The 10,446-nt window shown below is 44.9% G+C and overlaps 1 long non-coding RNA gene across 1 annotated transcript; it reads left to right on the top strand.

Annotated features, from left to right (window-relative positions):
* The first annotated feature begins 8,515 nt into the window (after positions 1–8,515).
* Positions 8,516–9,498, top strand: LOC307213243. Its single transcript, XR_013837455.1, has 3 exons — positions 8,516–8,648; positions 9,325–9,342; positions 9,384–9,498. It is a non-coding gene; the product is annotated as an uncharacterized lncRNA (long non-coding RNA).
* Positions 9,499–10,446: the final 948 nt, after the last annotated feature.

Here is a 10,446-nt window from a genome sequence, read left to right as displayed (position 1 = left end):
GAAAGTATTATTATTGGCTTGGTTGCAAGAAGGACAGTGGCACCTCGGGTTAAGAACTTAATTCGTTCTGAAGGTCTGTTCTTAACCTGAAACTGTTCTTAAGCTGAAGCTCAACTTTAGCTAATGGGGCCTCCTGCGGCCGCCACGCTGCCGGAGCACAATTTCTGTTCTCATCCTGAAGCAGAGTTCTTAACCTGAGGTACTATTTCTGGGTTAGCAGAGTCTGTAACCTGAAGCGTATGTAACCCGAGGTACCACTGTAATTGTGCCTCTTAATTCAGCTTTGGCCGGAGCTCACCTGGAGTACTGGGTCAATAATAATAATAATAATAATAATTTATTATTTATACCCCGCCCATCTGGCTGGGCCTCCCCAGCCACTCTGGGCGGCTTCCAAAAAAATATTAAAATACTATGATACATCAAACATTAAAAGCATCCCTGAACAGGGCTGCCTTCAGATGTCTTCTAAAAGTCTGGTAGTTGTTGTTCTCTTTGACATCTGGTGGGAGGGCATTCCACAGGGAGGGCGCCACTACCGAGAAGGCCCTCTGCCTGGTTCCCTGTAACTTGGCTTCTCGCAGTGAGGGAACCGCCAGAAGGCCCTTGGTGCTGGACCTCAGTGTCCGGGTAGAACAATGGGGGTGGAGACGCTCAGGTATACTGGACCGAGGCCGTTTAGGGCTTTAAAGGTCAGCACCAACACTTTGAATTGTGCTCGGAAACGTACTGGGAGCCAATGTAGGTCTTTCAAGACCGATGTTATATGGTCTCGGTGGCCGCTCCCTGTCACCAGTCTGGCTGCTGCGTTCTGGATTAGTTGTAGTTTCCGGGTCACCTTCAAAGGTAGCCCCACGTAGAGTGCATTGCAGTAATCCAAGCGGGAGATAACCAGAGCATGCACCACTCTGGCGAGGCAGTCCACAGGCAGATAGGGTCTCAGCCTACGTACCAGATGGAGCTGGTACACAGCTGCCCTGGACACGGATTTAACCTGTGCCTCCATGGACAGCTGTGAGTCCAAAATGACTCCCAGGCTGCGCACCTGGTCCTTCAGGGGCACAGTTACCCCATTCAGGACTAGGGAATCCTCCACACCTGCCCGCCTCCTGTCCCCCAGAAACAGTACTTCTGTCTTGTCAGGATTCAATCTCAATCTGTTAGCCGCCATCCATCCTCCAACCGCCTCCAGACACTCACACAGGACCTTCACCGCCTTCACTGGTTCTGATTTGAAAGAGAGGTAGAGCTGGGTATCATCCGCATACTGATGAACACCCAGCCCAAACCCCCTGATGATCTCTCCCAGCGGCTGCATGTAAATGTTGAAAAGCATGGGGGAGAGGACAGAACCCTGAGGCACCCCACAAGTGAGAGCCCAGGGGTCTGAACACTCATCCCCCACCACCACTTTCTGAACACGGCCCAGGAGGAAGGAGCGGAACCACTGTAGGACAGTGCCCCCAGCTCCCAGCCCCTCAAGACGGTCCAGAAGGATGTTATGGTCGATGGTATCAAACGCCGCTGAGAGATCCAGCAGAACTAGGAAACAGCTCTCACCTTTGTCCCTAGCCCGCCGGAGATCATCAACCAGTGCGACCAAGGCAGTTTCAGTCCCATGATGAGGCCTGAATCCCGACTGGAAGGGATCCAAATGGTCCGCTTCTTCCAGGTGTGCCTGGAGTTGTTCAGCAACCACTCACTCAATCACCTTGCCCAAGAATGGAAGATTTGAGACTGGGCGATAGCTGGCCATCGTGGCCGCATCTAAAGATGGTTTTTTAAGAAGTGGTTTGATAACCGCCTCTTTCAGCGGGTCTGGGAAGGCTCCCTCACGGAGGGAAGCATTCACCACCCCACGAAGCCCATTGCCCAGTCCTTCCTGGCTAGCTTTTATAAGCCAGGATGGGCAAGGATCAAGGAGACAGGTGGTTGGTTTCACTCGTCCAAGCAGCCTGTCCACATCCTCGGAGGTAACAGATTGGAATTGATCCCATGCAATTTGACAAGACAGGACTCTAGCACTCTCCCGCCCCGGCCCTGCTCCCACGGTGGCGTCTACCTCTTCCCGAATCTGAGCGACTTTATCTGCAAAAAACTTTGCAAAATCATTGCAGGAGATCATGTGGCCCGTACTGGGCCCCGATGTAGCAGGTGGTTCCGCTAAATTGCGGACCACCTGAAAAAGTCTCCTGCTGCTGTTTTCTGCAGATGCAATAGAGGCGGTGAAGAAAGTCTTCTTCGCCGTCGCTACCGCCACTTGGTAGGCTCGACATTGAGCTCTAACCTGTGTCCGGTCAGCTTCAGAATGAGTTATCCGCCACCGGCGCTCTAGCCGTCTCAACGATTGTTTCATTGCCCTCAGATCCGTGGAAAACCACGGGGCTCTCCGGGCTCCATGCAATCGGAGAGGGCGCTTCGGAGCCAAACAGTCAATAGCCCTGGTTAACTCCACATTCCAGCGGGCCACCAGGGAATCAGCTGAAAGGCCATCAACATGGGATAAAGCATCCCCTACCACTCTCTGGAAACCATTTGGATCCATTAAGTGGCGGGGGCGGACCATCCGAATCGGTCCCACCTCCCTGCAGAGGGGAAGGGTCGCGGAGAAGTCCAGTTGCACCAGGAAGTGATCTGACCATGGCACTTCTTTTGTTTCACTTTTAGTTAGTGTCAGGTCACCAACATCCGTAGAGGTAAACACCAGGTCCAAGGCATGTCCGCGGCTATGGGTTGGGCCAAACTTATTCAGGGACAGCCCCATGGAGGCCATGCTTTCCATGAAGTCCCGAGCGGCCCTTTGTAAGGTCGTGTCGGCATGGATATTAAAATCCCCTAGGACAACCAAACTAGGCGTCTCCAGGAGAACATCCGCCACGACCTGAAGCAGCTCAGGCAGGGAATCCTTGGTGCAGCGGGGAGGTCGGTACACCAAAAGGAATCCTGTACTGCCCCTATTGCCCAACTTCCAGAACATGCACTCAGAGAACTGGGTCTTCCCAATAGGACGCCTGGTGCAAACTAATGACTTCCTAAAAATCACTGCAACCCCCCCTCCCCGCCCACAAGGCCTGGGTTGCTGTGCGTAAGAGAAACCTGGTGGACAAGCAGCAGCAAGAACAGGCCCATCCGCTTCATTCAACCAAGTCTCTGTTACACATGCCAGGTCAAATCCCCCATCCATGATCAGGTCATGGATGGCAGTGGTCTTATGAATCATTGACCTGGCATTGCACAGCAGCACCTTCAGGTCATGTGGGTATCCCTTGCTGATTCTAGTGTCCATCTGGTCAGGACCAGACCTGGAGGCAGGGATAGTCCTCAGACAACGACTAAACCTGCCTCCTCTGTAATGACATGGTCTGGTCTTAGCGTAACTCCTCCTCCTACCCGAGATCACTGAGATCGGTTGTCCCAACGCATCCCCCCCTGTGGAACATGCCGCAGCCATTTTGTTGGCTGGGACCCACTCCCCGGCAGCCCTGACCCCTCCCCTTAAGAACAAAATAAGACCTTAAAACAATGAAAACAAAACAAAAAAGAAACCCCCCAAAAAACAAAAAACAATACAAATAAAAAACTGTAAAAATTACAAATCCATCAAAATCAAACAAATTCCCAACTAAACATCCATCCCAAGTTATTATTTAGATCATTTCCATCCAACCGCTCTCTCTAGGGTGGTTCTCCCGCTCCTCATTTAGTCCCCACAACAACCCTGTGAAGTGGATTAGGATGAGAAGCAGTGATTCACCCAAGGTCACCCAGTGAGCTTATGGATGGGTGGAGATTTGGACCCGGGTCTCTCAAGTCCTAGTCCAACACTATAACCACCACACCACACTGATTCTCTGGGTGCTGCAGTTAAAGAAGAATATCAACAAACTGGAACATGTCAAAAGGACAGTGGCAATGATGGCAAGGGGCCTGGAGACCAAGTCCTAGGAGGAAAGGTTGAAGGAGCTGGGTGTTTTTAGCAAGAGTATGCACAAGCCACAAGATTCAGCTGGTATCTGTGGAATCAGTCCAATCCATTTCAGAACTGCTTGTTATTCGGGACCAAAATAGATCTGCTAAAAATGAAGTGGCCCCTTTCCCCTTTTACTATAACACTGTGCTGTTAAGTCTTGATGTTTTTAAGTCGAGACGAGAGGGTCACTATAGTTATGAACAGCAAGTTTCTATCTGTGCACCCAGCTGAGGGCCAGACATTTATTTATTCGTTTAGATTATGCCACCTTTTGCACAAGCCATGGGATGGTTTACAACAGAGTCAAATGAGATAAAAGAATACATAAAAACTGCAACAGGGTCCATTAACCCATTAATCTGATCAGGGCTCTCCTCCAAATGCCCACTGAAAAAGTTGCTCTAGTCTTAACCAATAGGTTGGGAGTTTCACATGCAAGGTGCCACCACTGAAAAGCCCCTTCTCCAGGCCATGTATTTTGTTCTGCATCAAGGCCACTAAGAGGGCCTCATCTGATGAGGGACATCATCACACTCAGCTCTCCTTCTACCCCCCCACTTGTCCTGAGTAGTTAAATGCAACAAAAGCTAAATCAAGATAAATAACAATAAATAAAACAGTGTTTCCCTCACAGCAGGAAAATACTTCTTGTGATATATGCTCACCATTGTGACAATAAAAGCACGAGCCCAATTAGGAAGCTAGCAAATTAGCCGCACTGGCAGGAAGCCCATGTCAGGATTCTCTGCGTAAACTTCTTTGTGAGTTTTGTAAATGGCAGATCTTTGCACCTACTTGGCGGAACTGTAAATTGACTGCTCGTGGCTTTCAGCTGAACCTGACGCACCATAGATGCTGCCTGGCTTCCTGACAGTGATGTGATGATACCAAGTGCCCTAGGAAATGGCAATTTAAAACAAAAAGAGGAAGACACAAACATATGAGTGAGATCAGGTAGACAAGCACAAAGGTTAACCTGGAGAGACGCATATGGTGAATCCCTGCCACAGTGGTAGCCAGCCCTTGGGGAACAGGAGCCTCTGTTTTTGACATTTTAATTCTAAGGCTCAAGACTACCACTTCGTATAATCTGCTATGATAGTTTTCAAGAGACAGAGAGGCCAGGCATTGCCATGCACTACATCTCATACATGTATGAGAGCTGCTTCTATGGGTGGACCTATGGTAGCAGTTTCATACCCCCCAAACCATCATGTGATGCTTGCAGCTACCACATGCTAACCCTGGGCCTGGGAGTTGTCCCTCAGTTCACATTTTTACAGGCAGCTTATCAAATCCCAGCTTAGACAACCACTTTCCAGCAGGTGCAAAGGTTGACATGCCAAGCAATGATCACTGATGTAAATGTGACAATGTGGAAAGTTTCAAGGAGAAGTTACAAGGTCATAGCTCAGTGGCAGAGTGCATGCTTTGCCCGCTGAAGGTCTCAGGTTCAATACCTGCTACCTCCAGTTGGGGTGCACAGTGCAGATGAGGCCATAGTCTCTATAACTCTGTGGCTATACATTACAGTTCCTTGCAACAAATGTTGGAGGCCTATTTCTCTTTATATGATTTTTCATTTCTGGAGCACAATTTGTCCTTGGTTCACAAGTGTTTGGAACTATTACATACACATGAATCCCTAGTTCATACAGAGCAGCTAGAAACTTTGGCTGGTTGTGGCCTGAGTGGCAAGTTGGACATGTACCAAAGCAGCAACCAACTTGGGAGGTACCCCAAGGAAGGTACCCCAAGTCTTCTCTGCCAGTATTTTTAACTCATCTGGTCGCATGGCTGGAGCCTGTATAGAAATCCCCATGTATGTGTCAAAAGCATAGTAAAGCAACTGTAGCACCCTGCTTGTGGTTAACGCTTAGCTGGAATGAAATATTCAACGCAGCAATAGAGAAATTAAAACAATAATTTATTTGTCGGACAAATAAATATGAGGCACAGTGGTATATGGTTACCAAGCTCTGGCCTGGCCTCCTGCCGTTATGGCCAGCACTTATATTTCCTTAATCCAGCCCCCTTGCTCCTCCTTTGGCTGCCTCTGTCCAATCAGCCTGGTTGAAATTCCTATTGGCTGTTTGCTAGAACCAATCACAAAAGATACACCCATTTCCTCTTGCCTTTTATGGGAAACAAAAAGCTATATATTCTTCTATCTATAAATGACAAATAAGTAGTCATTTATCTTACATTTGTCTCAACAAGGAACCTTAATTACCAGCTCACCTCTTGCCCTCCTTGCCCTATTGCCCTCCAAAACAAATGGTTAATCTTAAATTTTTATCTTAAACAGATGTCAAGGATCTTGAGTTCACATCATCATTGAAAGATCTCCTTCTTTTGGAGGTCTTTAAACAAAGGCCTGACAACCATATGTGTGCTCTAATGATGTTTCCTGCTTGGCAGGAGGGCTGGGCTGATGGCCCCTGTGGTCTCTTCCAACTATATGAAATAAGAATCTAGCATAAGGATTTAACATTTCTTGGTTTCTAAATCCTTTGCATAATTACATTTAAGCTAATATATTTCATACATTATCATAGATAGCCTTTTAGAAGAATAAACCTTCTCAAAGTAAAAAAGGAAGGAACATTTTACAGCCTCAAAATAAAATAGAAAGAAAACCTCTTCTTCTCTTTACACTCCCCTTCTCCAGCCAAGCCAGTCTATTTGTTCTTGGCCTTTTAACCTTAGGAAAATATGGCTCAAGTTTAATGGGAGGCACATGGTTTTATTTTACTATTTATCAACTCTTAATTATGTTTATCTCTTTTTTTATCTTCTGTAATATGTAGGGTCAGTGTAACCTTGGCTGTCAGCCTGTAATTCCCTTTTTACGACTTTGAGAATTGTTTTCTGCTATAAATCAGGGGGGCCCCTTGTCCAGGAGGATAAACATCTTGCCAAGGTTCTTAGGCAGCTGGTCTTCTGCCTGGCATTTAACATTTGAAAATCTTTAAGCTCATTTTAAAATGCAGGCCCTGATCAAGCCTTAATAAAAATGCAGGCTATGATTAGATGCCTCACAACCTCTTGGCCATGAATGGGGAACCCATGAACCTCCAGGGGTTGCTTGACTATGATTCCCATTATCCTGACTGTTGGCCAATTTTGGCTGAGGCAGATGGCATTGCCCAGAACAAGTCTCCAGATGTGACTATGGTGACACAGCATGTATAGCTAGGCTGGGCTGGGCTGAATAACATCTATATCATGGTTGGTGTCTCCAAAAGGAGAGTGCCCCCAGATAATTAGGGGTAAAACCACCCAGAAAAATGGCAGGGGGAGATAGTATTAAGTTAAAAACAAAAGGTTCAAAGAGTGCTAAATTGTGCCAAGCATGGAAGATGTAGCAGAGAGCTTGCACTTGAGGTTGCTAGGCAAAGGTGTGAAATTAGTAAAAAAAGGAAAAAGCATCCCCCACAGGACCCAAGCAATAAAACCAGAACAGTGGGAAGTAGATTTGATACCTGTTATATATAATTATGTCAGAGTCTCTTGTGGTGATACCATTACATTTGTGCCATCAGTGCTAAACACATATGCTCACACAATACGATTTCTAGACAGGGTGTGTGTGTATGTGCGCACACAGACAGGGCATAAAAGGTTTAATAGAAACCTGCTTTTCCTCTTTGGATTTTTACTAAAGACCTTAGATTGTGAGGGAAACCTCCCATGGGTTTTGTGTGGAGTGCTATATTCTGCACCTGCAATAAGATAATCAGTCCCACACCATATGTGTGTGTGGAGGGGGCATGTAATCTCATGGGTATAGCTGTGTTTGCCATTATTCTTGAATGTTTCCTGAAAGTTTCCCCCATCTAGTCCATTTCAACAAATTATTTAAATACCAAGGCTTGTCAGTAGAGGCACCGAGTAAACTGACTGCTAATGTCTGGGTGCTTCCACATGGAGTGTGCACATCTATGGGGTATATTTTTAAGTGTAAAAGATCCACATTAAAAAAATCCACATACCCATACAAATTGGTTCAAGCATGGAAAGGGATAGGAAACAGATTAAAGCTTATCATCTGGAATGGTCAACATCAACACAACACTTGCAAATGGAACAGTTGTGCTTGAAGGGGAGTGGGAGCAGTTGTGTGTTCCCAGAGACTCAAAATTGCATTGGGACTGTTATGAAAATGCAACATTCATGGCTCTATTGCATAACCTGCTATAGTGTCATCGGGATTCTTTCCAGCAACTCTGCTAACCACTCTACTCCTTGTTGCCTGGATTGCAGAAAGGTCTGCTGGGCTGGGTCTTGCCCTGCTTTTATTTTCTGTTGAATCTTGCTTAAGATTATGTGTACAATTTATTTTCAAAAATCAAGGCAAAAGAGAATCTGAGTTAGAAAAACAGCTTCCCATTCCTACCAGTCTTTTTGTGTATTTTATCTGGACTTTGCCAATAGTGCACTTGTTGTGGAAGAAAAGAGGAAGTGCCTTTGTATATTGTCCTTGGCATTTCCTACTGGTACATAAATAATAGCCTCCGGTTTCACATAATGTACTGACCCAGAGGAAGTTGGGAGTCTCTTCTTTCCATCTTGGCAGAATAAAAGTTGAAATGACTGCAGCACAAAACTCAGCTTTCAATATGCTATGCTGGAGTTTAACTTTTCTACTGGTGGTGAAAGAGACTTCTCAGCAAGAGTGGGTGAATCTGTCAATTTCAGTTTTCCAGATTTTATTTCATTTTTGTCCATTTCTGCATTGCTTTCTAATTTTTTTAAAAAAGCAAGAAACCCACACACATTTTCCCCAATATATTACAGAATATTAGATTTAGTTAGCTGTTAGGGGGGTTGTATCCCATTCTGCAATTTAAGACTTGTATTTTTAAAGATTTAAGTTTGATTCATGTTTGCCTTAGTTGCTCAAGTTAAGTACATATTTTTAAATTGTGATTGATTAATTTGGATGGGTTTTGTACTCTGCCTTGAGATTGGATATGGGTTAGAAATATTCTCAATATTAAAAAAGCTTTGCTGTAAGCAATTTTGCCTAACAGACATGTTTTTGCCAGCAATGTCCCCATATAGTGTGCATTTTGTGCATACTTTCCAATACTATGCATTTTGTGCATGGTTGCAGGGGCAGGGGTTGGGTTGGAAAATTGCGTTGTTAAGTTCAAAGAAGTGTGAACTGCATATATTGGTCCATATATATGCAGTTATTGGTCCAGGAAGTGCAAACTAAGTAGGTTCGCATTTAAATGTAAACCAAATAGTTTCTTCCCCATTCCTATTTTGCAAGGATGGATCACAATGATCCTTGCAACATTACTAACAAATGTATTGTTGCCTATGGATTTGTGTGATTAATTCAGCTTCATCAGATACATGACGTGGTCATATAAATGGGTAGATATACAAACCATAATAACAGATGGGAGTCCCAGAGGCCAAACAATGCAAGGGATAGCAGTAAGTGTTCCATATTATTATGCAGAACAGAAGTTAATACAATATCCAATTAAGTGAAAATAATTAAATCAGGATTTATTGACCTTCGTCGTTCTTACATGTTCATCAGTCAGGATCAACATTTCACTTTTTATTGGATTTTTGAAAACTGGGAAGCTCCAGTAGCTTACTCTTCTGAAATTAGCATCTTTTACCTAGTCTTTGTTGACATAGGTTAAGTGGAAACTATAGGGAAATGTGAAAATGCCCCATGACATATTTTGCATAAGGCAATGGGGCTGATTCCACTGATGAAAGAAAATCTACTACAGAACAATAGGCCTTTTGACAAAGAAGCCCAAAGATTCATGCACCAAGATTAATTCATGGTGAACAGCCGTAAGAATTTCCGTATTTTTCGCTCCATAAGACGCTCTTTTTTCCTCCTAAAAAGTAAGAGGTAGTTTGCACATTGCTGTCCTTAGTAAGATTCCCTGAGATAATGAGTTGGCTCTTGTCTTTATCATTTTGGCTCTGAAATCCCAATGACATCACTGCGGCGAGTAGATAGATCTATCCCAACAGTCAAAGCTCATTTGTTACTATGTTGCTTTTGGCTTTTCATGGAAGGTGAATACGGTGCAGCAAGTTAATAACTATGCATATGACAAGTTGTTACTAAGTGATACATCATAGGATGGCTATTGTATCACCAGATAACAAAGTCAGTATCAATCACAATTCTGAGCTTTCAGAGAACAGAAGAGAAATATTCCTCTCCTTCTCTGTCTAATGCCCCTCTCCAATCTCACGGTAATGATTGTCTGGTACAGGAATAGGCAAACTCGGCCCTCCAGATGTTTTGGGACTACAACTCCCATCATCCCTGACCACTTGTCCTGTTAGCTAGGGATGATGGGAATTGTAGTCCCAAAACATCTGGAGGGCAGAGTTTGCCTATGCCTGGTCTGGAACTTACATGTTTATATGTACACCTATCTATGCACATGCTATCATATACACATGTTGAAGAGCAGGTGCTCTTT

The sequence above is a fragment of the Podarcis cretensis genome (assembly GCF_951804945.1).
Source record: "Podarcis cretensis genome assembly, chromosome: 3".
NCBI lineage: Eukaryota > Metazoa > Chordata > Lepidosauria > Squamata > Lacertidae > Podarcis > Podarcis cretensis.
This window is presented reverse-complemented; position numbering and strand designations above follow the sequence as displayed.